We start from the raw sequence: 26,930 nt of genomic DNA on the forward strand, positions 1-26,930 counted from the left end.
AAATATGACAGAAGGTAAAATTTGAACTCAATAAAAAAATCTGGAATTTAAAAAGGCTAACTTAATGGTGACTACACAACCATTGCTGGAAAGGCTCAGCGAGTCTGGCCTCATCTGCGAAGGAAAATACAGAGTTAATTTTTTGGATCCGGAGAGCTTTCCCCAGAAAGAGCTGAGCAGGGGTCACGAGACGCAAAACGTTAACTCTGTTTTTTCAGCAAGTTTGTTTTTGTTCCTGATTTACAGCATCCACAGTTCTTTCGGTTTTTATTTACCACATAACCATTGTTGATTATCACAAAAACCTATCTGGTTCACTGATGCCCTTTAAGAAAGGAAATATACCCTCCTTATCTGGTCTAGTCTACGTGTGACTCCAGATCGGCAGCAATATGGCAGACCATTAAAGTGCCTTCAGCAGTAAGGGATGGGCAATGAATGCTGGCCTGGCCAGCAATGCCTACATCCCCTGAATAAATGTTAAAAAATGCAATGGTCACCAAAGGAGTATTCTAAATTAATTTATTATGTGTGTTGTAATGGTGTTTCTTTAAAATAACAGAATAAAGCAAATATTGAGCATGCGGTTTTTATGTTGCAAAATTCAAAACTTAGAATGATACTGCATAGGAATATTGAAATAGGAAGTATGCCATTCAACCCCTAAAGCATGCATTGCCATTTGATTAGATCAGAGTTAGTCTGTACATCAACTGCGACTTGTCAGGTTTCTCAGAACTATACCAACTGCTTCACATATAATTAATTATTTGGAAGTATATTCACTGCTATAATGTCAGTGAAAACAACAACTTTTTTTTAAAAAATACATAGCAAAATCAAAACAGAAATTAGATGAAATTCCAGTGAATCCATTTTGGTGCATTTGATTGAGGTGTTAGGACTCCCCACCCTACTCAGAATCAAACTACGAGATCCTTAACATATCGCTGGAAGTAGCAGATGCAGCTACAGTTTAATCTCTTCTTCGAACCATTTCTAACAAATCAGGGCTCACTAGATTTACACTGAATTATCGACCTAGATAATGTATTCAAGTCCTGAGTAGAATTACAGAAACTAAACATAGATGGAGGAAGCCTATCTTGCCTGTACTGCCACAATTCTTCAACTGAAGCCGTCGCTGCATAGAGAGATATTAAGCACTTCATGACTAGAAACACTAATCCATTGTTTCAGGCTGGATGAAATAGTCATGAACAAATGTCAAATTCCTTTATCGTCTATTCTAACAGAGCTGTAAACCAAATTTAAAAATGGACAGTGGAATTCATAAAAAGTTAACAGGCTCACTACAGATATCAAATAATAACCTACCTTATTACCAAAAGATATATTTAACTTCTCCAGGCTTACTAAGCATGAAGAGATTACAAATTTTATTTCTCAGTGAAACCAAGGAATGGAATTTTATTTTGTACAGTCTCAAGTGTGTGAATTAGAGCATCATCGCATTTTTCATTATTAACAGCACTTTGCTGTATTTGAATTCATTCTAAGTGACAATAACTTCAATTTCAACAAAGGTACCATTCTATTCACTTGTAGGGCAAGAAAGCTGAAAGTTTTTAAATCAGTGTCTTCCATTGTTAGGAGTTCAGTATATGATGCTCACCAGATACTTCATTGTGGGGGTTCAAATAATATGAACTGCAAAATAAAAGTTGAAATATTGTCTTATCCTTGAAATGAGGCTATTGTCCCAACTTCTGTATTAGTTTCTATATAAATTAGTTCTGATTTTGTTTGATTTAGGTCTTGTCACCAATACTGTCCCTCTGAGGTTGTTTAAGCATCCTTGAATGCAAAAGCATTTTTCAATCTTCATATTCAGCAAAGAATGTAAGTTGCAGCAGTTTTAGGCAAAATTGAATGAATGGAATGTTTAATAAATTCTCAAATCAGAAAACATGCGCACATGCACAAACTTCAATGTATGGATTTATTTTGGCCTCCAAGAAAATTACAGTATTCCCCATACTTTGTTCGCCTCTTGCTTACATTAATGCCATAATTTTAATAACGTAACTTCACCATTCATTGCCTTTATTTATGTGCAACTGGATCTTTTGCTCCCCAAGGAATCTAAACAATATGAAGAACAGAGTAGATCATTCAGCCACTCAAGCATTTTTTTATTACTTAATTAGATTGTGGTTGATAACCGTGATCCTAACCGCAGTTTAATTTATCCTCCTTGTTTCAATTCTCACAACGTTTCACCTAACCAAAATCTATCACCTTTCTCCAATATTTCAATTGACAAAACACTTGCAGTCTTTTGAAAACTAGTTCCTAATTCCCACCATCTTCTATATAAACAAAGTTTCCTAATTTCATTCCAAGGTGATCTAGTTCTGGAACACACAATTATATTCCTTGTTCTTGACTTCCTTGCCATAGAAAATAATTTGCCAATCGCCCATACTGACTTTCTGAATAATTGTAAATACCTCAATTAGGTCATTCTTCATCCATTTAAGCTCAGGAGAATAGAGCCCAGGTTTATGAAATCGGTGCTCAGGATTTAAGCCTAAACATTTACATAGTGCATTAAACAAGGTAATTTGGCCTACTGTGTTCATCCAGCTCCACACTTTGTTGTTATCAGGGTAAAAAATTGCAATGGGTTCAGAGAACGGTATTCAGACAGAAAAATAATACTGAACACTTCAGAATATTTGGATAAGCTTGGTTCAAGAAATTTGTCTTCAGAAAGGCCTTACCGGAGGGTATGAAGGTTTACAGAACAAATTCTGCAGCACAGGCACAACCATGAAGGACAGCGAACCATAAATGAACAACAGATGAAAGCCAATTAATCTATGTTTTACCATCTACTATATGAATCAGTGAACAAAACTGAATGTGATACTTCTGCTTGGTCTCAGGATGATACTGTACAATTGAGGCACCATGTCCTCATTTTTATGTTCCAAACTTCTCGTGCATGGAGGCCAACTCCCAGTCAGCCTTTCTTTTTTACATTTGTACCTGTGCACTAACTTTCAGTGAGTTGTGCACGTGGACAACTAAATCCCTTCATTTCTACTCAGCTGTTGATTTCGTCACTAAGAAAATGCTCATACGACATCTCAAATTGAAATTGGATGATGACACTCATCCCCAAATTCAAATCAACTTGTTAAAATTTTCCCTACTCAATCTGTCTATGCACTTTTGAATCACGCTCACTCCATCAACTCAATTTATTGTCCCTCGTAGTTCAGTGTTATCTGTGAACTTGGATATATGACCCTCTACTCATCTAATTCATCAAAAGTTGAGGATTTGCTAGAGAGGTACAGGTCATTGTGTGTACTGTTATTTAGACTATCTCCCACTGTTAAGTGCCACAAATAGCTGGAAATTCAAGTTGACAATGATATGGTGGCGAGTGGGCAATAGGGTATTTGGGAACATTGTAATCAAACCGTTTATAGCAAAATAACCAATGAGTATTAAGGATTAGGAAAGAAATAGAAGAATGTACGAGGAAATAGTTTGTGTCGGGGTCAAATCAGGTCTAGAAAGACAATAGAAAAAGAATGAATGATTGAGAGAAAAAAAGTTATTTAATGCACAAATGCAGCAATTTCTTGAAACTTACAGGAAGGTTGCAGGTGATATGCTGTTTTTGAAAATCTGACTGTGGAGTGGTGCAGACCATTCAGTGGGGTCTCCCTTTCTTGTCACAAATTGCTGCATGTTTACATCACTAATGATGCTATATGCATTAATATTGCCATTACACTGACAGCAATTTCTGGCCTGGTATCCACGCTGAAAAGCCGAGGCCAGAGTACAACTCCCTGGGAAACACCCCTTATTATATCTTGCCTGTCACCAAATGTTCTCCATCAATTTTTTCTTCCAAATAAAAAAATTATCAATAAATGTCACAAGTTTACTTCCAAATGCATACACTTCATTTTTGCTAATAGTCGCTTGTGAGGCAAATATCAAGTATATCTTTCTGGAAATTCATATCAAAAATATCCATTGTTACTCAGCCAACCACCAAGTGTGGAAACTCCTCAAACAAATTCATGGTGAGTCATACATGTCCGAGCCTTTACAAATACCAGCTGATAGTCAATGATCATGGATGCCTGTCCAAGTGCTCAGTCACTTTGGGCTGAATCTTATTAAGATGACAATTTGCCAAAATTTATTTTCCCAATCTCATGAAGGATTGCAGTGAGTTCTAGTTTTATCATGTTATAAGACCATAAGACCATAAGACCATAAGACATAGGAGTGGAAGTAAGGCCATTCGGCCCATCGACTCCAATCTGCCATTTAAATCATGGCTGATGGGCATTTCAACTCCACTTCCCTGCACTCTCCCCTTAGCCCTTGATTCCTTGTGAGATCAAGAATTTATCGATCTCAGCCTTGAAGGCATCTAACGTCCTGGCCTCCACTACACTCCATGGCAATGAATTCCACAAGCCCACCACTCTCTGGCTGAAGAAATGTCTCCTCATTTCGTTTTAAATATACCCCCTCTAATTTGAAGGCTGTGCCCACGGGTTCTAGTCTCCCCGCCTAACAGAAACAACCTCCCAGCGTCCACCCTTTCTAAGCCATACATTATCTTGTAAGTTTCTATTAGATCTTCCCTCAACCTTCTAAACTCTAATGAATACAATCCCAGGATCCTTAGCTGTTCATCATATGTTGAACCTACCATTCCAGGGATCATCCACGTGAATCTCCAGCGTCAGTATGTCCTTCTTGAGGTGTGGGCACAAAATTGGACACAGTAATCTAAATGGGGCCTAACTAGAGCTTTATAAAGCCTCAGAAGCACATCGCTGCTTTTATATTCCAAACCTCTTGAGATAAACGACAACATTACATTCGTTTTCTTAATCATGGACTCTACCTGCAAGTTAACCTTTAGAGAATCCTGGACCAACACTCCCAGATCCCTTTGTATTTCTACTTTATGAATTTTCTCACCATTTAGAAAATACTCCACGCCTGTATTCATTTTTCCAAAGTGCAAAACCTCACATTTGCTCACGTTGAATTTCATCAGCCATTTCCTGGACCACTCTCCTAAACTGTCTAAATCTTTCTGCTGCCTCCCCACCTCTTCAGTACTACCTGCCTGTCAACCTATCTTTGTATCATCAGCAAACTTCGCCAGAATGCCCCCAGTCCCTTCATCCAGATCATTCATGTATAAGGTGAACAGCTGCGGCCCCAACACTGAACCCTGCGGGACACCACTCGCCACTGGCTGCCATTACAAAAAAAGAGCCTTTTATCCCAACTCTCTGCCTTCTGTCAGACAGCCAATCCTCAATCCAAGCCAGTAGCTCACCTCAACCACCATGGGCCCTCACCTTGCTCAGCAGCCTCCCGCGAGGCACCTTATGAAAGGCCTTTTGGAAGTCTAGATAGATAATATCCACTAGGTTTCCCTGGTCTAACATACTTGTTACCTCTTCAAAGAATTCTAACAGGTTTGTCAGGCACGACCTCCCCTTACTAAATCCATGCTGACTTGTTCTAATTTGACCCTGCACTTCCAGGAATTTAGAAATCTCATCCTTAACAATGGATCCTAGAATTTTACCAACAACCGAGGTTAGGCTAATCGGCCTATAATTTTCCATCTTTTTCCTTGATCCTTTCTTAAACAAGGGGGTTACAACAGCAATTTTCCAATCACCTGGGACTTTCCCTGACTCTAGTGACTTTTGAACGATCACAGCCAAAGCCTCTGCTATTTCCTCAGCCACCTCCCTCAGAACTCTAGGATGTAGCCCATCGGGTTATCAGCCCAAACTCACCCCCTTAGCTGCTTACCAAGTCCCCACAGTGTTCCTCTTGTCGAATGCATGCCCAATTCTACCGATCATCATAGTGGAAAAATTTACCACTGCCTTTCTATCCTAGAAATGGTTGATGCCATCTTTAATGTGTTATTGCACAAGAAGCACTGTCAATCTGAGGGCACCCTGTACTGTTTGAGACATTTGCCCAGATTTGGCAGATAAGGGAAAATAGCACCCTCCTTTTCCAGCAGGGACTTGGGGTTCCTGGTGGTTGGTGTGGAACATCCACTACCCCCACATCAGGCAATAGAGGCCACAACACCAGACCCTGCCAACCTGGTCTGAGGTTACCACTTGGGTCAATGTAGTCTCAGATCTACCACTATCATAACTGATTGCAACAACTTTGCTCATTTATGAAAACCAAAAGAACTGCAGATGCTGTAAATCAGGAACAAAAACAGAAGTTGCTGGAGAAGCTCAACAGGTCTGGCAGCATTTGTGAAGTAAAAGAGTGGACTGCTCTCTCCAGGACACCCTGGTCCACTCTTCCTTCATCCCCAACTTCCCACCACAGCCCTACGGCACCTTCCCCTGTAACCGGCGAAGGTGCAACACCTGCCCATTTACCTCCTCCCTCCCCAGTATCCAAGGGCCCAAACATACCTTTCAGGTGAAGTAACACTTCACCTGCAATTCTCAGAATCAAGTCTACTGCATTCGTTGCTTACAACATGGTCTTCTGTACATTGAGAAAACTAAGCGTAGAGTGGGTAACCGCTTCACAGAACATCAACATTCTGCCCGCAAGAAAGACCCTGAGCTACCTGTTGCCTGCCACTTTAACGCAACACCCTGTCCCTGGCCAGCATCTCTGTCTCAGGCTTGCTGTAGTCTTCTAGAGAAGCTCAATGCAAGCTGGAGGAACAACATCTCATTTTCTGCATGGGGACCCTGCAGCCCTCTGGCCTCCATACAGAGTTCAATAATTTTAGGGCCTAAACTCTCCCATGTACCCACCCGCCCCACCCCACACACCAGGCCTTGGTTATCACATAGCCTGCCACTACACACTCCTTGATGTTAGTCACTAACAGTCCCCATTAGCTATTCACCCTCCTAGCCTGATTGTTATCAACTCCTTTATCCATTAGTCTGCTCTGCTCTCTCTTTGGCCTCTATCTTATCGTTTACTCCCTACCCTAACCTTCTCCCTATTTTCTGCATACAAACTAACATCTTCCCAGCTACCATCAGTTCCCAGGTAGAGTCACCAGACCAGAAATGTTTACTCTGAATTTTTCTTCACAGATGCTGCCAGACCTGCTCAGTTTTTCCAGCAACTTATGTGTTTGCTCATTTATTCTTAGCCATCCAACCATTCAAACAGCAGAGTAGGGTGTTCAGTCCCTCGAGCCTGTTTTGCCTTTCAATAGGATCATGGTTGACCTGACATTCCTCACTCCATTTTCCTGTGTTTTCAAAATAATCCTAAATTCTAGAACAGTAGGAGAATCAATCTCTTTCAGCCTTAAATATACAGAAGGACTCTGCCTCCACAGATTTCTGTTCTAAATTCCAACTCATCTCAATCTTATATTGGCACCTCTTTATTCTGAGATCATGTCCTCTAGTCCTAGAGACCCTCATGAGGGGAAATATTGTCTCAGCATTTACCCTGTCAAGCCCCTTAAGATTCCTATATGTTTCAATTAAATTACTTCTCATTCTTCTAAACTCCAAGGAGCAGTATCCCAACCTGTGTAACCTTTGCTCGTAACACAATCTCTCCATACTGGGGATTATTCTAGTGCACTAGCAACCAATCCCAGACATTACTAACCCTGCATCTCTCCATGCTGCCTATTCACTCACTCAGAACACCTCACCACCTTTCACTGACAAACACCAGCAATAACTCCCCCATTTGTTTTCTTTCTTCAGTGTAGGAAGAAATGGCCCATATTAGGGCAAAAAGTGCCAAGATGGGTGTTGGGGCGCATGACATTTGGCTCTCTGACCCCTACAAGAAGGTCCTGACCATCTGCCCTCAGCAAGGATCTGACTATGCACAAGCCCCTGGGCTGAAACTGGAACTTGTCCTTGACTTAATGTAGTGGAATGGTGTCTCCCTTCAGTAGATCAAGCACCCCATCCCTCTGACTTTGGGACATGGCCATTTGGATGATGCACAAGCAGTATGCCTACTGCAGAAGCTGCTACACGCAGTAACAGCATAATATTGATGTAGCATGGCAACCAGCAGCAGCATGTTCATCTCTTGGCTGCTAACTGATGACAACCACCACCAGTCACCTGGCTTTGGATCTGCACTAAAAGGCAAGGCAGAGATACGGACAGGATCCACGTAGGTGCAAGGTAAGGGAGGACAATTGAGCAGCCCTGAGATGTAGCCTAGTCCAGTCTCTGATCGGGGTATCTATCCCTGCATGCAAGATGTTTTTGCAAAGCTTTGCAAATACGAGGTGTTGGTGCAGTTTTGAAGCCCAGTATCGCAACAAAGAAGCATAATGAACATGTACCATGATGGTGAGGAGAAGTTGGCTGATGGCCTGGAGTGTGCCCTAAGATGGTGGTGCCAGGTGTCCAAGAATGAGGTCTGGAGGAGCAAACAGCAAGCTGGAGTCACCCAGGAAAATTATATCTAATGCATCTACAACTTCTACCTCTTCTTCACTCAATACCCACGGGTCTAAATCGTCAGAACTTGAATGTTTGTTTGTTGTAAGTTCCATTATTTCCCTATAATATTTTTTAAAACTCATATTAGATTTTCTAAATTTATGTTCTTGACTTACTTTTAGATTTGAAACAATTGGTGTTTTGTTCTCCTTGTCCACTTGGCTATGTCAGATGTACAGTCACTGTGCCATACTTTGTCATATGTAGATTACATTACTTGCGCCATGTATCATGTGCATGAATCTTGTCAAACAATTTAATAATAATAATAGTACACTGTACCTTTCTAAATGAAACTATGTGGGCACAGGACACATTTTCTAAAGATTTTGAGTATGTCAGCACCCTATTGTTAGGTTTAAATGTTTGTACAGTGAAGGCATCTTTTAATAGCACTTTGTGGAATTGCAAGCCTGAAAATATCAATTCATAGCTGCCCACACAGACAAACACAGAAAACGATACTTCCCACAAACCCAAGAGGAGATTAGCTCTGTTTGTCTGTTGGTGCAAAATACTGCAAAGGACATTATTCAGTGAATTTCTACAGGCTCCACAAAACTGTTAGCATAGCTTTTATTTTAATAAATTCTAAAAAACCTATAAAATGAATCATAAATCCTACCGAATTTTTACAATCTCATAGATCTTAGAACACTCAAGGGACACGAGTTTGGATCCCCTTTTCTCTCTTTTAAGTTGCTTTGTTTTGGCCCTTGTAAAAAAAGCTTCACTATTCCAAAATAATAAAGCATGTATAAATTCCAGAATCTTTACTCACCTGCTCTGACCCTGATATTTTATGTCAGTCCTGAAAATGTAAATTAAGATGTTACTCTGAATTTTTTAACTTGGTTGAAATAATGATAGGCAATGCCTGCAGTTCCATTTAATAAATATGATATATGTAGGCCGCGTAGAGTTAAAAAAAATGCACATTATCTTCCTAAAACTACTATTCTTGTCCAGCAAGAATGCATTCAAGTATGTAGCAATCTGGGGATTTATAGGTTCTTACTGCTACAAGTAGTAACTATAGTTTTATTCGTATAACAGCTTCATTGTTGAACATTTACAAAACCTTAAATGACAAAATTAATGTTCTGTGAGAATAGTTGAAGTGTTCCACTAAATTGGCAGATTATGCAAAAAAACTATTGAGAACACTGTTAATCATCTGCTCATGTCATTTACTGAAAGGGATCTGACAGCATATTTACATTAAACACATCTGACTCTCTATTTCCTATGTGTTGTAAGCTTTTTTTTTTGCCAGTAACACTGAATCATTCAAGTGGTACTCGGCAAAGCAGAAACTTGGGTGAGTAGGATGGTTTATGAATTGTTTTGGGTGAGTATTGCTTTCAATGACATCAACTTTTGCTCTGAATTAGGAACTAACTGCCATTCTAAAGCTTGGTTAATTGAATAACAGCTGCTTTTTATAAATGACATGAAGTGGTATTGTGCAATAATTATTGATTTTGCTAAAAACAATTGACAGCATAAATTGCCAAACCTTCTAGTTTAAAACAGCTATTTCTTTATCTGCAAAAATATTCAAAGTAATTTGAATGCATACATAGCATCGGATTATTTGTTTCAAAATGGATGAACCCTCCAGCCAGTAATAAATTTGGATTATTGGAGCTACCTTCAAGAAAGCATATGGGGTTCATTTTCCACACTTTCTGCATCACCAGATAAATGGGCTTATTGTTTCAAAGAAATCAGAATGCACTTTGAGATTCTGCAGTCTGCCATTGCCAGAAGCATTTTCAGTTTCCTTATGATGATTTTAATTTTTGCATTAATTTTAAGATCTTTGAAGACCTCTCCATAGCTACAGGCTTCTCCAGACCCTGAAGCTATTTTTTGACTAAATCCCACTGATTCCAACTCTTGGCTATGATACAATTCTTATAATATTGGTGATACATTTGACAAACTATAATCTTCAGCCCCTCCCTGCAGGAGAGTAGCGTCAATATCCCGTTTTCAGCTGAGAACATACAACTCCTTGATGCACAGCTTAAAAATCGGAGATACCTTTTTTTTTTAGAAAGCCATAATGGTACTGCTCTGTTCCCAAAGGGAATCAAAATCCAGACAAACTAAAACTCATCTATTCAACATGTATCTAATTGAGTACAAAAAAAATCTAATTATCTTGACCAGTAGTCTTTTATTCAATCAATAAAAACTGAACAATAAATATCTAGCTGCATAACTGCTACATGCGGGAGATCAGAGCAGCCAAGCGCGCACATACCAATGGCAACGTTAAAGATTACAGCACCAGATTTCTTCAGGGTGAAGGCAGATTTGTGAGGTAAGTCAAAGCAGGAGTGGTAATGCTGGATCTTCACTCAAGTTAATTATAGGAAAGTTTACTCTGATGTGGGAGCAATTCATAAGTCCATTCATTCTCAGAAACATGATGACACAGAAATAGGAAACAGTGGGGTGATGTAACATGCCATATTCTCAGTCCTCGTGCCTCTGATGCTTCCAACATACCGGGTTCCTGCAGTGCTCAGTGCCAGGCAATGGGATGAATAGGATCTTCTTGTGTGTTTTAGGCCAGGGTTATGGCACAGTGACAGACTAGTTCAGGTCATGAGAATAGCCACATTTGAGTAGTATTCAGCTGATATGATAGAATTCATGGTTGATTTGCTAAATGTGTTGTTTACAGAATCACAGTTACCTTTTTTAAAGGGCCATTGCGATACTGAGCTGCTCCCAAAAGGAATCAAAATCCTGCCTGTAATAATGCAATATTAATGAGGTAAAGTGCTGAGTAACAAATGTCTGGGAGGAATTTTACTGTGTTTACAGGAGCCTCGGCCACCAGCAGGAGAGCAGGCAAGACATCAACATTATCACCCTTGGGCAGGTCCACCAAATTACCACAGAGAGAAAAAAAAACAAGCAATCTATGGGCCTACCACGGGGCGAGGACCCTGTTCAATCAGAAACCAATAACTCTTTTGATCGGCAGCATCGTTGGGGAGATGAGGGCTGCCGTGGGAAATAGGCCTGGGATCACGGAATGCTCCAGGTCAGAGGTGATGATGAGCAGAGTTGGATAGGGTACTGGACAAGGGGGTGGGGTGGAATTGTGGCTCTCACCATTCCTCCCCATTTTTGACGTTGAAAGCCTCGACCTGGTACCACTTCCCTTTGAATGAAGAAGCCAATGCACTAGACCCCTCCCATCATGCCCTGGAGACCACAAATAACCTCACGCAGATTTGGTTGTCCTGCTCCCCATGAGCCAGAGTCTGTCACTAGTTCATACCAACACCAATGTGTTGAGGCCATTGGGTATGCACTGATTGCACAAGAGTTTTAAGTGGTGATGCAGCAGCAAAGTAATTCATGGGCCTTCCGGTCATAGATTTAATTGGTGTGGAGGCGGGGGGGGGTGGCATCGTCCCAGCTTATCACCATCCTGTCTGTTTAAACTAGAGATGGTGTGGGGTGGGGGCGCAGAAGTGAACATAAAATGTAATCTCTGTGCCATCTGCAACTTTGATTTCACAGAAATGTGCAATTGGTGATGTCAGTCCGGTTTGCTGAATGGCTGTTGCACTTGATCTGCAAATACTGGTTTGAAACTCAACTATTTTATGTATTGCACCAACCCCAATACACAGTATAGGTGCAACGTTATAGAGGCTTTTGTTCTCAAAGAACTGAACAGTTTTATCTAATATTCATCTAGTTTAGATAAAACTTCCAACCCATGCTGGTGAGCTGTGATGTTTTGAGGCTGAACTTTCAAGGTTTGACTTGGCAGGGTTTCGACGGGGAGCTGCTGCTAACATGGCAGACAATCAAATAAGTCACAGTGCACTTGATTTGGGGGTGGGGGAGTGGGAAGGGGTTTCTGTCAAGTTCTTTTTGCCAGAGTGAGATATAATGCCCAGGTGTGAAATATGGAAGCTCATGAAAATGCTGTAACACAATGACATTTTAGGAAAAAAACAGCTACACCTCGAGCTTTAAAAATAACAACATGAATAAATCACAAAACTATATCAAAGCAATCACATAAAAGAAGTCGTCCCAACCAGTCAAATTTATCGGAAAACCAAAGTGAATCTATTCGAACTTTCTGCTTAAAACTATTGAATACCATGTGTTGATTCACTTATAGCACTAATGAAAACTAACACAAATGTATATTGTGTAGAGTACATGTTCCATGTTGCCCATTCTAGAGCTACACGTCAAAGATTTCTGACGTTAAATTCATTGGGTTAATGTTACGATAGCCTCACACAAATATCTAGCCTTCATTAATATTAACCTAAAGCCTAATAAACTTGTGAATTAGAAATACAGTTAACAGCTGCAATTTTTGATTCCACTCCAGTACTTTCATCCCATTTTAAAGAATGGTTTCTTACTGGTGCAAGAAAGGTCCTCAAAAAACACATTAATGGAGAATGGTGACATGGGTATGACTATCAGAGTCCTATTTTGGTCACACAAATGTGTTTTCCAACATGGCTCACTAGATAGCAAAAAGAGGTTGAATTCCCATTAGTTTTCCTCTCCCTCAGTCTGAGACACGGAGGTCAATATTGAACCCCACTAGAAACTAAACAACACAGTACAGTCCAGAAAGAGAAGTGACTAGTGTAAACAAATATACCAGATTTGGAAATGACCCAGAAATCACTTTCAGATGTATAGCAGAATTATCCCCAAAACAGATCCTAACTTGACTGCCCAGAGATTGGATCCAACCTGCCATACTGGGTTCTTGTTGCATTTGTCTTGTGCTCACAAAATTGGTGTAACATTACATTTAGACCCTTCTGTTTTAAAACTAAAGATGTAACTGAAGGAAATAAACAAATAAGCAACACACTCAAATTTAAAGCTGACATTGTTGTGTATGGTTTCAGCTCTGTGATAGTAATTTTGCTGATGTCTGCCTTCTTATTTGTACACCTTAGTTAATAAATCAGCATCCTATGCATGCACATCTGTTCTATCTGGTATCACAAGCTTCCAAAGACATTCAGTTGGGCTTCTACCTAATTTTAAGTGATTATGTATAAAACAGCTTATCCGCTTACACAGATGGAACATGACAGCAGTTCCAAACTTGAGGTTATACATCTTATCATTCGCACCTCACAACGGCAGAGCATAATCACAATTGAAAGAAAATGTTACTATACTGTTAAATTTACTCTTCTTTGGTTTATCCTCTAAGGCACTTTTCAAATATCTAATGTTATTTGTTTACAGTTTATTGTAGAAAACATGAGCTTATACTTTAAGCTTTCGTTGCAAGTCTAAGCACTCCACTTTCCTGGTGTTTAATTGAGACAAGAAGAAATAATTCAATGATTACCCCTTTGGATTCAATGGCATTGCTATCAATGAAACCCCACAACTAATATCCTAGGAGTTACAGAAACTGAATTGGGCTAGTTATAAAAATACTGTGTCCACACGAGTAGTTCAGAGGCTTGGAATCTTGTAGCGAGCAACTCATCTCCTAATTCCCCAGTACATATCATCTCCATAGCCCAAGTCAGGAATGTAATTAAATACTCTTAGCTTGCCTGGAGGAGTGCACCTCCAACAACACTCGAGAAGCTGAATGCCATACAGGACAAAGCAATCTGCTTGACTGCTACCCCACATTCACACTCTACAAGACTAAGGCACAATAACAGCAATGTGTATTGTCTATAAGATGCACTGCAACAACTCAAAGGGGTCTTCGACATCACCTTCAAAACATGTGACCTCGACTACCTGGAAGGTAAGAACAGTGATACATAGGAACACCAAGATAACAAAGTGTGAAGCTGGATGAACACAGCAGGTCAAGCAGCATCTCAGGAGCACAAAAGCTGACGTTTCAGGCCTAGATCCTTCATCAGAGCATCTGCAGTCCCCATTATCTCTGATCACAATACATAGGAACACCATCAGCCGCAAGCTCCCCTCTAAGCCACACATCACCCTGACTTGGAAACATATTGCCAATTCTTCAATGTTGTTGGGTCAAAATCCTGGAAGTCCCTCTCTAATGAAAATGTCAAGTGTACCTATAATCACATGGACTGCAAGAAGGCACGATCTTTGCAAAGTTAGTAAATGCTAGCCTTGCCAGCAACACCTAAATTCTATGAATAAATACAAGATAATACTATTTGTATCACAGTAATTTTGGCACATACTGACACAAATGGAGGTCTGCTTCACAGCTAATAATTCTTAAATCTTTAAATCATGCTCAACATTAGCATAAGTGAAGTCACAGGGAATTTGTGGAGTACTATCCATTGAGTCACACTGTAGCTAAAAGTACAAAAATTATTTTTAGGAAAGAGCAATGTAAAACGTATGTTCCCTGCTTCCCAGGAACGAGGAGTTCACACAAAGTTTTTTCAAGTTCAAGGTCTGGGCTAGGAATTACTACTCTTGGGACTCTATATCATGACCCTTTACGAAAATCCTCAATCCAACACTTTGTGGGCAGAGTCTAAGTGTCAGGATATTTTATTTGGGAAATGTGCGCTGGTACTATTAAGTCTTCTGTGGCTGGTTTTGAGAAACATATTTGCAGGGGAGTAAAGTGAGGTTTGTTCCAAAGACCTGAGCAAAACTTGGAAGTGTTTAGTGCTGAGTGTGGGTACCAAAATGAGGAATTTATTCATTCCTCATTGCTGGTAATCTCCAAATTAATCAGTACAAATCAGCTTCCTAAGAAAAAAATCCAGTGGGTAAAATTCCACATGTTTCTAATCTTCCAAAAATGAAAATGGCAGCTCAGAAAATAGCCATTTTAAATTGCGCACTTCAGAACTCGTTCATGTATGTATGATATTTCTAATGTCCTGTCCTCTCTGGGCTAAACATGACCTGTGGAATCACATCTTTCCATACCAAGTGAGTTCTCGTTGTGGTATTAGAGATAAAAAAGCAAACATTTCTACAAACTCTTCCGAAGCAAACAAGAAAGCAATTAGATAGCAATTATTGATTTGTCCTACAAAACAGTATTAATAAATAGTACTTTCTAAGGCAACAAAAATGAAATGCAAACTTTAGATGCAAAAAAATGTAAAAGGTTCCCATGCACGTATGTGAGAAACAGGCTGAAGAACACAAACAAGCCCAGCCTATAAAATGGATAAAGTATCAGCCCAGTGTCAAATTAGTTACAAATTGCATTACTGGCTTCAATTGGCCCAAGTTGCCCCATTCCAAAGTTCATTTAATCAGAATAACTAGCTTTTACTCACTGGAAAGTAGCAGAGAATAACTATATGTAATTGGAGAATGGTGTGCAAGTCTGAAAATACTCTTCATTTTAAATCTGTCCTTTATTCCAAACAAGAATCTCCTGAGATCAGACTATTGTCCCATGCTTTCTTCTCTGAAATTTGCAACAATGAAACATTTACCATGATTTCATCTTCTGATGCATGCATGGCACATGGCCCAGTGCAAACAATGGAATCTAAGCAGAACACCAAGTGTGCACAGAACATAGTGCGCATTCCTAACAGGTTTCTCACCACTAACAATGGCAGAGTAAGCTAGTGAAGGATGATATATTATAGCGCATTAATGTTCAATGCGGTGTTCCATTTTCATTGCCTTCAATGGGGCAAGTCATATTGCTAATTTCCAACTATATAGTGGCAGTAACAATATTCCTAAACTTATTTAATACCTAATACTTCAAAAATATCTCAAAAGTGATTTACACAACATATTAAGTTTCAGGACTGTGGTGACTGCTGTAAGGTCATCAAACTACATGGCCAAAATGTTCAGCAGCGAGACAGTTTTAATGTTGTATTGCTTGCATGCAATCCTTCATCTAGAATCACAATTAAAAAAACATTTTATCATTTTCATTTTTCTTTATTAACCCTACCAGAGCAAATATTTGCAATAATGCAGAATAAGTGTCCTGTCATTATTCCTCATTTTCAATTTTTCTCTTCATCTCTCAACAACACTGACTTCTGCTGGCATCTTATGCATTAAAACTGACAGCTCTCCTCAACTAAGATAACAAAGTGTGAGGCTGGATGAACACAGCAGGCCCAGCAGCATCTCAGGAGCACAAAAGCTCTCCTCAACTAACTGTTTTCAATCTATACACTTAGCCAGAAGTACTAATAGTTGTAGCCTCTGTAGCCAAACAACCTGATGTTTTTCTGCCAAACATTTATATAAGTGCACACCTAACAAGATCAATAATGAGCACAAATCCTCAGCAAACTTTCCTTTCTAGAACAAGAGGTACCAATGTCAGTTAAATACCCTAGCCACTGCATTCTGCTACTCAGAACAGGTAAGGTATTGAAACCAGGATCTTCACCTACTAGATCATCCAGAGAGTGGGGCCGTTTTCAGTTACGTAGATGCATCATCTTTAAATGAGCGTTATTGTTTCTGAATTATTTGTCCCTAGGAAACTATGTCCTCTAATGGGAGATTCCTGAAAAAAAAAGAGAAAGTAGGATGGAATTGTAAAATTAGACCAGTGCAATTGGTTTGAATTCAGGAAGGGCATTTTCCCAATATTAATATAATGGGAATTGGTATCTTCTTTGTGAAAATACTTTGGATACTTTGTGAATTGGAATTTTCAAGTCTGAGTTCAGAGTTGTGCATTAGGTGTGGTGATCAGAGTATAAAGGATCAAAGATGGACAAAATGAAACTGAACTTCAGAATAGCCATGATCTGACCAAATGGCAGAGCAGGCTGAAGGGCCTGGATTGCTGAATGACTCAACTGCCTGCTCCAGATTCTATGGTCCTTGGCTCACTGCTCTGCATTTGTCAGGGTAAACTGCTACTTTCCTCACAGGGTAGGTGTTCTCAAGGGAATGTGGGAACTGTAGCTTTTTTTTAAAAACAGGCTCTCACAATCAACAAAAACAGTTTGGGACCTTAGCGGTCTCAGCTTACCATAACTAATACAATGGCTTATACTCTTCTTTGTTCCACCGGTCAAGGGAAGAGTTGATGTGAATGTAAATTGATGAAAGCCAATGAGTCAAACTCCTACCTGTAAGCTCAGTACAACTTTATATATACTACTTTTCCACAAACAAAAGTTTGGATGTGGAGACATACAGTACACAGTTCAGAATCCAAACTTTTATTTATGCATATTGCACACCAGTCATGAGGTAATTTCAGCCTTTACATTACTTCCATGGCTGGCTCGTTTACAGTTGCTGCTACTAGTGTGATGCATATGAAGAAGATGGAGGATGTGACCTCGAATAGGAGGATTCATTCTCCTTTGTTTTCTCAAATCACTAACTTGAATTGAAATTAGAGGGTCCTTGGGATACCAACAAGCTCCATTTCTGGTTGCACAGCCTATAGCTGGGTTGCCTCATACATCATGGAAGCCATGCAGGCACTTCATGATGTGTCCTTATGTCGCTTTGCCTCCAAATACCTAGGAGTAGGAAGCAGCTTGTTGCATTTATAAGAATGTTGGGCACTTGATCCCCAATGTACAAGGTAATATGCATTCTGTGGTTTTTGCAAGACACCATGTAATTTAATTCTCTGTGTCAACTGAACTAAACCTGAAAAGGTTCAGCTACCTCTCAATTTCATCAACAAATGCCCTGCCAAGATGAGTTTATTGAACTTTTAGCAGGGGTTTGCAATGTACTACCATCTTCTGCTCTTTATTTCTTTCTTTTACCTCTTTGCAATAGAGGTGTGGATTTCTAGACCTGCTCTCATATTTGTTTAAAGAAAAATAAAACTTCCATTAACCTCGGGATGTCCAAAAGCACTTTGTGGCCAATTAAGTACTTATAAATTACAGTCACTGTTGAAGTGTAGGAAACACTTAGGGATGAATTCTCTCATTTTCAGTCAAAATATATTTTCCAGTGAGATTCATGGCTCACAATGACTTTTCTCATGCAATCATCTGCTCATGACCTCATAGTTATGTGGCCAAGCTCTAGAGCATCCTTCCTGTGGAATTGCACAGCAAGAGATGCACCCATGACTTTCCTGCATTCACATCTCTGGCATCATATTTAAAGTCCAGCTGCACACTTCAGATGCTACAAGCCTGAAACTGCCCCTCACTCTGTGATGCTCGAGCCCCTATAGCCAGGACATGGTCCAGAGGAAATGAAAGCTTACTTGCCACTGACAAGGAACTGAAGATTAGTGGTAGACACAATAGTGGAAAGGAGAGCAGTGCTTTATCCTTTTGACTGGCAAAGCAGGTTATACCACCCACACTACTAGCCTGCTACAGATAGTGGCCCAGATCAGTGTTGTATCTTGGGTAAAATGTAATGCACAGTAGTACAGACAGAAGATAAAGGAACTTCTTCACTTCATAAAGGTAGGTATCTAGCACATACTTCTCAGCAAGGCTCGTGGAGTACATCTCACATTATTACATGCGTCGCAGCCGCTCAACAGCCCTCATCCCACCTTATCCTCCCAACCATTGACACTGCTGCCTGTTGTGTTTCCTACTCACTCATTAGGGACACCTCACCACCTCTCCTGTTCTTGTATCACCACAAATGGCTCTGCCATGCACTTCCATCAGATTCAACCATTCTTCTGTGTGACTGCAGGAAAACCTGTCTCAGAACTGGGCTGAGAGTGCCAAGACCCATGGTCAGGTAGTGAGTGTAAGGCTCCTCACAACATGACAAAAAATACCAGAGTTGGCTAAGGAACAGCACAGCTGCTCGTGTGGGGTCAGGCAGACATCAACAGGCAACAAACCCAGTAAACATCACTGTGCTATGCTCTGCTGCTCTTCCATTACAACCAACACTAACTTATTCTTCACCCGCACAAGATTTATTCAAATTACACAACTACTTCACTCTTTTCTTAAGCAGACATGGGCAAATGGGCGATATTCAGTAAAACCACACTAAACAGTCCAGCATCGCAGGCCTCAGCTCCACCTTTTATTTTTAAACTCACTTATAGGATGCAAACATCACCGGCTGGCCAGCATTTATTGCCCATCCCTAGATGCCCTCGAGAAGGTGGTGGTGAGCTGCCTTTTGAATCTCTGCAGTCCACCTAGTAGACCCACAATGCTATTAGGGAGGGAATACCAGGTTTTTGACCCAGTGAAGGAAGGGACATATCACCAACTCAGGATGGCAGGTAGCTTGGAGGGGATCTCGAAGCTGTTGGTGCTCCCAGGTATTGCTGCCCTTGTCCTTCTAGATGATGGTCATGGATTTGGAAGGTGCTGTCTAAGAAACCTTGATGAGTTTCTGCAGTGTATCTTGTTGATGGTACAATCTGCTTCTCTGATCTTTGGTTGAATGTTTGTGGTTCTGGTGTCAATCAAATGGGCTACTTTATCCTGGAAGGTGTCAAGTTTCTTGAGTGTAGTTTATGTTGCACTTCAAAGAATCAGAGAATCCCTACAATGTGGAAACAGGCTATTCAGCCTAACATGTACACACCGCTCCTCCGAACAGCCTCCCACCCAGACGTATTCCCCTACCCCTGCATTTCTCGCATCTAACCCACCTAGTCCAAACATCTCTGGACACTGTCGGCAATTTAGCATGGCCAATCCACCTAACCTGTACATCTTTATCCAATCAGGTGGTGGGTATTCCTGATTTGTACCTTGTTGGTGTATAGGCTTTGAGAAGTCAGGAAGTGAGTTACTTGCTGCAGGATTCCTAGTATCTGACATGCTGTTGTAGCCATTGTATTCTATATGACTTGCTCAGTTCAATTTCTAATCAATGGTAACCTTCATCTCTGAAGGTACATAGTTGGAATGGGTAACACAAAGTTGTAAATAACTTTGTATTTTGGAAAATCTATACATACCTACATTCTTAACATGTTTCCTTCACATTGTTGCTGGTGAACCTGGTGAAGTTGGAACCATGTTAGAGATGAGCAGACTATTCAGACATCAAGGGTGAAGGAAATTACAATAGCCAAACATTATTTATTTCTCACAAGCAAGAGACTTCTTGACTGCAGATAACCTCAAATGTAGCAATTCCTGAATATTCATGCTTAATGCTACACTTGATGTAGACAACACCGAAGCTAAACACAATACACAGCGATTGTGCTTGGGCCTGCCCTGCACACTCATTTCACAGTTACACCCAGCTTGTTAGTGAGAGTTTGAATCCACTGTTCATTTCACACATTTTTGCAGCAAAAGGTTCATTCTATCTATTAGCTTTTCAGGGGAGCACATTGCACTTCTCTCACCCTAAATCACAAGAAGCAGTTTGCATGTTCACTCGGCCTCGCAGCACAGTGGTCTGCAGAGAAAAACTGCACAGAGCAGTGCCTCCCTCAGGTTCAACAGTATCCCACAGGACGTTCAAACATATCAGGGCAAGTTAGCAGACTTTGCAAACTCTAAAATGTTGAAGGCCAACCGGTGATTTAAGGGTCAAAAGGAGGTGCCTCAGGATTGTGCACAAATTGCTGCCTATCATGGGACCTTAATGCATGGCATTCTAATATCACATGCTGGCTAAATCTACCGGAAGTTTGTGCCATGTGATGTTAGTACCTTGTATCACCTGACTGCTGCTTTCTCCCCTAACAGTTAGTAGGGCCTGCAATGTGTAGATATTTAAAGTGGGTTTACCTGAAGATACTGAGATAACGAGGTGTAGAGCTGGATGAACACAGCAGGCCGAGTAGCATCAGAGGAGCAGGAAAGCTGACGTTTTGGGTTTAGACCCTTCATCAGAAATGAGGGAGGGGAAGGGGTTTCTGAAATAAATAGGGAGAAAAGGGGAGGTGGATAGATGATGGATAGAGGCGAAGATAGGTGGAGAGGAGACAGACAGGTCAAGGAGGCGGGGGTGGAGCCAGTAAAGGTGAGCGTAGGCAGCAAGTTAGAGAGAATATAGGTCAGTTCAGGGAGGATGGTCAGATCTGGGGGACAGGATAAGGCTGGCAGGTAGGAGATGGGGGTGGACCTCGAGGTGGGAGGACAGACAGGTTAGGGAGGTGGGGACAAGCTGGGCTGGTTTTGGGATGTGGTTGGGGAAGGGGAAATTTTGAAACTTGTGAACTCCACAATGATACCATTGGGCTGCAGGGTTCCCAAGCGAAATATGATGTTCTGTTCCTGCAACCTTCGGGTAGCATTGTTGTGGAACTGCAGGAGGCCCAGGGTAGACATGTCATCTAAGGAGTGGGAGGGGGAGTTGAAATGGTTCACGACTGGGAGGTGCAGTTGCTGGTTGCGAGCAGAGGGTAGGTGTTCTGCAAAGCAGTCCCCAAAGCTTGGGCCTTACCTGAAGATACTGATGTGTCCAAAGCACCCCAGCTGATGTACGCTAGATTGTACATGACCTGCAGGAATTATCATGGTCCAATGCCCAAACTGCAAAGACATGGAAATCCAGACTCTTGAGAAGACTGAGTAACTGTGACCAACTCCCTAGACTAAAATCAGATGAGTCCCTTGATTGACTGTGGCATTAGCTGCTAATCGATTGTAATCCCCGTTCATCCCGCTAAGTGCTGGTCTCCTTTGACAGCCACTCACGTCCATTTGCAATGAAGCACATGCATTGTGTTTGCCACATAGTTGCTGGTACATGGTGGGAGATGTGACATTGACATATAGCAACACGTCCACGCCCTTTGACTGTTCTGTAGTCCCCACTACGACAAGCTGCCAGCCTCTCCGTCTGTGCTAAAATGCAGTGCAATCCACAGAGTGTGGCACCCCATAAGTCAGTGGAAGCTGAGTGAGTACTAAGAAATGAAGCTGCATCCTGTGTAGATGTGTAAGATGTGTCTGTCTGCACAAAAAATGCCCTGGCAGAAACATGCAAATCTAAAGTATCCCTGAGCTCCAAAGTCTTGAAAATTTGAAGAGATGTGAGAGTTAGTCTGAGAGCAAGCATGATGTGATGAGGCTGGTAAATTGCTGATGCCAACTTGCACAGTCAAAGAGTGGAGAAGGATATAGTGTTCATGGAGATTGCAAGTACATTGTAGTGAAGACAGAGTCGGATAAGGGGCTGGGCAATCAAATGGTGAGGTGCAGGCACCAGATGGCTTTCATGTTGTGAATTGGTGCCATCTAGATTCTCAAGGAAGGAGAGTAGAGTTGCAAGTAGCAGAGAAATGAGGTAAATTGGGCTAATAATGAAATGCAAATGAGGGAAATATGGTTGCTGCCTCATAATAGTAGTCACCATTGAAACTTTATGGTCAAAATCAGAAATACTTGCTGAATGTCAAAATTCACTCTTTTCAATCTTGGCATATTTACCCAATTTTCTCACCATTGTCTATGTTGCTCAAGGGAACAGATCTTTTTTAACCACCCCCAATTTCTAGCCTCATTTTTTGGCTTTAGAATTTATTGAATGTAACATTTCCAGTCAATAACATGTCTCAAGCTGGTGCCTATTTCACTATGAAGTTTAAAATGCGCTATACATGAGATGTATATTACTTTCTGATCATCAACATGTTGGCTGAAGAGACAAGAGAACTGTGTAAGCTCTTGAAAATCCAATCCAATTATGGTGCCCAATAATCTGTTTTTGTGAGAGGAAAATCTAAAATCCAAGCTGTTCACATTTAATTAATTTGTACTTGCTAATGGTCTGGGCTGGTTAAACATCCAATATTCATCTTGTAATTTCCACGCAGATACATTAAAAAAGTGAACATATTGGAGGAATAATTAGAGGCAACAACCTTTAATAGATTCAGGTGATGGCCAATTGCAAAAGTGGTATACAACCATTGTCTGAAATCCAAGATAAGTTTGTTGCCTTGATATCATGTTGTAAAATAAAAGTATATTTCTACTTATGTTTTTTATGGGTGGTTTTACATAATTTTGTAGCAGCTTTTTTGATGGATAGTAACAGCAAGCATGCTGTATATGAATAATAGTAGCAATGAAAGATTATTGCTTGTGAAAAAAATCACGGCACGTTTATCAAACCATAATCAACAGGATTATTAAGAAGTAACTGTCAGTCTACAAGATTAAAGTATAAATCCTAAAGATTATATTTTGTTCTTTCAAGACATTTGAATATTTTCAGAATTTTTAGTCATTTGAAGAACCTCAGTCTACAAAATACAATATCAAACTTCTGACACCAATTCCTTTCAATTACAGTGCAAAAACTGGTGTAGTAAATGTAATTGTCATAGTGTACAAACCACACACACGTGATCTCTCACTGCAAGGTTAATACATCTTTAAAGAGCAGGGCATCTTCATACTAAGCTATTAGCAAAAGAATTACCTACAAAATATTGGGGGAATCAGCTTGGTCTGCGATTTGAAAAAAAACAACCACTATGGATAACTGCATCCCAGTCAAATGACTGAATATGCCTTGCAAGTCAAAGCTTCTATTTGGCCAATATGGAATGTATGCTCATTTTGGACTGTAGAGAGTGTACAGAGTGCGTATTCTAACTTAACTAAACTCAGAGAGTTAGACTGACAAAATGTGGGGAGACCCAAGTGTTCTACTATAATTAACCCCAGGTCAACAGGAAAGTCTGCAACTTGTCCAATTATAGATCCCTTGCTTATTAAGAATCAATAAGGTCTTAATGTAACTGACGAAAAGAAATGTGGTTCAGTTACAGCTTTATTCCAATGTCTCACTAATGTACATTAGGGTGAACAGCCCCTCAAATCCTATCAGGCACTGGTGAAACAGTATTAGTAACCTGAAATTATGTGGATGTTGCCAGCTTAGGTATCATATTACTGTGTCTGCCACTGGAAACTAACTCAGTTCCAATATCCCATCATTGGGCACGTCACCTTGCAATCGGCTCAATTCCAAAAATTCACTGAAACAAAGGCATTATACAATGCTGCTTTGATTTTCCAAATTAATAGAAAGCATATAACACAGATGACATTAATAAACTGTTCAAATGTTACTTTTGGAGCTGCTCTGTCAATTTTTGTGTCTATTCGTGAACTGGGGACTCAATGATTAGTCTTGCTCATCTGCAACTTGATCTCTACTATTCAACAGTATTTGCTACAAAGATAAAATTGGAAGGCTTGCTGTTAGATCTGTCACTGCATTTGACCTACGCATAGCATCAAGGAGGGTGTGCTGCCTGGTTAGAACCCACTCTTAAAACAAATGATTTGGGAATTTAATTTTTTTTGTTTTAGAATGAGCAATAGCTTGGGAAGAGAGACTTTAAGTGATCTTTTCAATTCAATTTGGCATCTTGCTCTTTGAATACGTAACAAATGTGATTATCAAGAAATTAGCAAATGTGATTATCAGCATTTTGAAAATCCCTCCGAACCTATTAAAAGCAGAAGGTGGTGGAGAAACTCCACATGACTCTTCACATCAGACTCAAAATGTTAACTCTGTTTCACTCTAAGACAATGCTGAGTTTCTCCTGCATTTTCTATTCTAGATCGCTAGCATTTTTAGTTTGTGCATTAGAATTCCTGCATCCACAGTATTTTACTGTAAGCAGCTGTAACTTTTAAAAATCAATTTCCAGATTTGAACATTAATTTGCACCATGTGCAGGAGCTAAAATTACATTATTGCTGAAAAAAACCCAGCTGTTTGTAACTTTAAAGTAGTAAATTTCAAATTCAGTCATTTTAGCCTCTTCAAAGAAACGTAGGAATGGAGACACCCACTCATCGCTTTGAGCCTGCCCTGCCATGCAGTTGGCTCATGCCTGACAGGAACCTTAACTTAAATTATCCACAATGCTTCCCTATCTCTTAATACGCTTGCTGAACACAAATCTATCCTTCCTAATTTTGAAATTTTCAATTGATCTGGCTTCAAAAGCTTTTTAGAGGAAGGAGTTCCAGATGTTCACAATCTGTTGTACAAATTAATGTTTCCTGACTTTATGGGTGAGCAACCTAGTGTTAGCTCTAAGATAATGTCCCTTCTTGTGGGCTTTCCGTCAGACCAGGTAATTTCCTTTTTTTCACCTGATCGTATCCTTAACACCACAATAAGAACAGTCCTTAGTCTTTTCTACTTAAGGGAATCAAAACCTAATTGTTGCAATCTGTAAGGCACCAACCCTACCAAACATTGGTGCCCTGGTGATAAAGACTGGACGGGGCACAGATTGAAAAGATGCTCAATGCCTCTTTCCAGGATGCATTTCACTCAATCTATAAAGACCATCACTGGTAAAGACAATCATGTATTTTGCCAGTTAGATCAATACCCACAAACTGTCCAACTGACCAAGACAGACAAAAATGCATGACAAAATGCTGCCTGCCAATGAGCTGTAAATCTTACAAACATGGATTTAAAACAGAGGCGGGGCTCCCACTTATCCTCACACATTTCCAGTTATTCATTTACGAGCTGAAAACTGCATCAACAAAACACAGACAACAACATTCACAAATAACTTTGGTGTCTAAAAGGGAAAAACAAACAGCTGCAACATTCAGGCTTGTGTTGAAAATTCAGAAAACCAACAGCCGAGAATCTAAAAAGCAGGCTGCCCACCGGTCATAAGAAAAGTAACTGTAAAAACTGTAGATGCTAGAAATCAGAAACATAGATCGAAATTGCTGGAAAAATGCAGCAGGTCTAGAAACATCTGTAAAGAGAAAGCAGAGTTAACATTTCGGGTCCAGTGACCCTTATTCAGAACTGTCACCAATTGTAACAGTTGTACAAACTTGAAATATTGGTCACAATTTTCTTTTTCGCAGACTAAGAATGCAATTTTCCAACTTACAAAGTAAAAGTTGGGTATATTAGGTGATGAGAAACACACCACTCCACACTGCTGACGTAACTGAGGCAATCGCATGCCAATCAACTTGATAGAGTTGACAGGCTCATATGGGAGCATATCAGCCAACACAAGGCCTCAATACTGGCATCTCAGGTCACAAGAAGCAGTTGGCCAATCAGAAGCTGGCAGCTTCACACTCCTAAAGATCAATGGATGAGGCCCATTCCTGGGGTAAAAGGTAAGTGAAAGTAAAAAGTGAAAAGCTAAGGGATTTCTATCTCATCACGGGATAGGGGTCGTGGAGAGAGGGGAATGGGGGTGCTCAGTGGTAGGGTCAAGAGAATTTCAAGGGGGTAGAAGCCACCTTATACCTCCAACTGGTGAAGACCCCAACCTAGTGAAAAAACAGTGTACATTTTTCTGTAATTTTGATTATGGATTGAAATGAGAAAATAAATGTTTTAAAAACCAAGGACGACTGCACTTTTTAAAAGCACGTAATCTGAAATTGAGTTTAAATATTGTTTAAGTAGTTGCTTATTCAAAAGTCAAAGGGTAAGCATGAATGGAGCTTTGGCTAGCAACAAGTAGCTAATTGGTTAGTAGACTCGTGATCAGTTTTGTCTGCCATCAATGTGACTGGCTTC

General features: G+C 40.3%; 1 protein-coding gene across 7 annotated transcripts in view; it reads right to left on the bottom strand.

The window, feature by feature from the left end:
* tshz3b (teashirt zinc finger homeobox 3b) overlaps nt 1-26,930 on the bottom strand; it is a 186,742-nt gene that overhangs the window by 26,380 nt on the left and 133,432 nt on the right. The window contains exon 1 of one of the 7 annotated variants that reach the window (XM_059651690.1): nt 16,895-16,928. The exons of 5 other annotated variants lie outside the window; for them this stretch is intronic. The gene's annotated coding sequence lies outside the window, so the exon portion shown is untranslated. Of the gene's footprint in view, nt 1-16,890; nt 16,929-26,930 lie in introns of those variants that run through there. One more of the 7 variants, XM_059651689.1, reaches the window with a different exon arrangement.

The sequence above is a fragment of the Stegostoma tigrinum genome, chromosome 16 (assembly GCF_030684315.1).
Source record: "Stegostoma tigrinum isolate sSteTig4 chromosome 16, sSteTig4.hap1, whole genome shotgun sequence".
Lineage (NCBI taxonomy): Eukaryota > Metazoa > Chordata > Chondrichthyes > Orectolobiformes > Stegostomatidae > Stegostoma > Stegostoma tigrinum.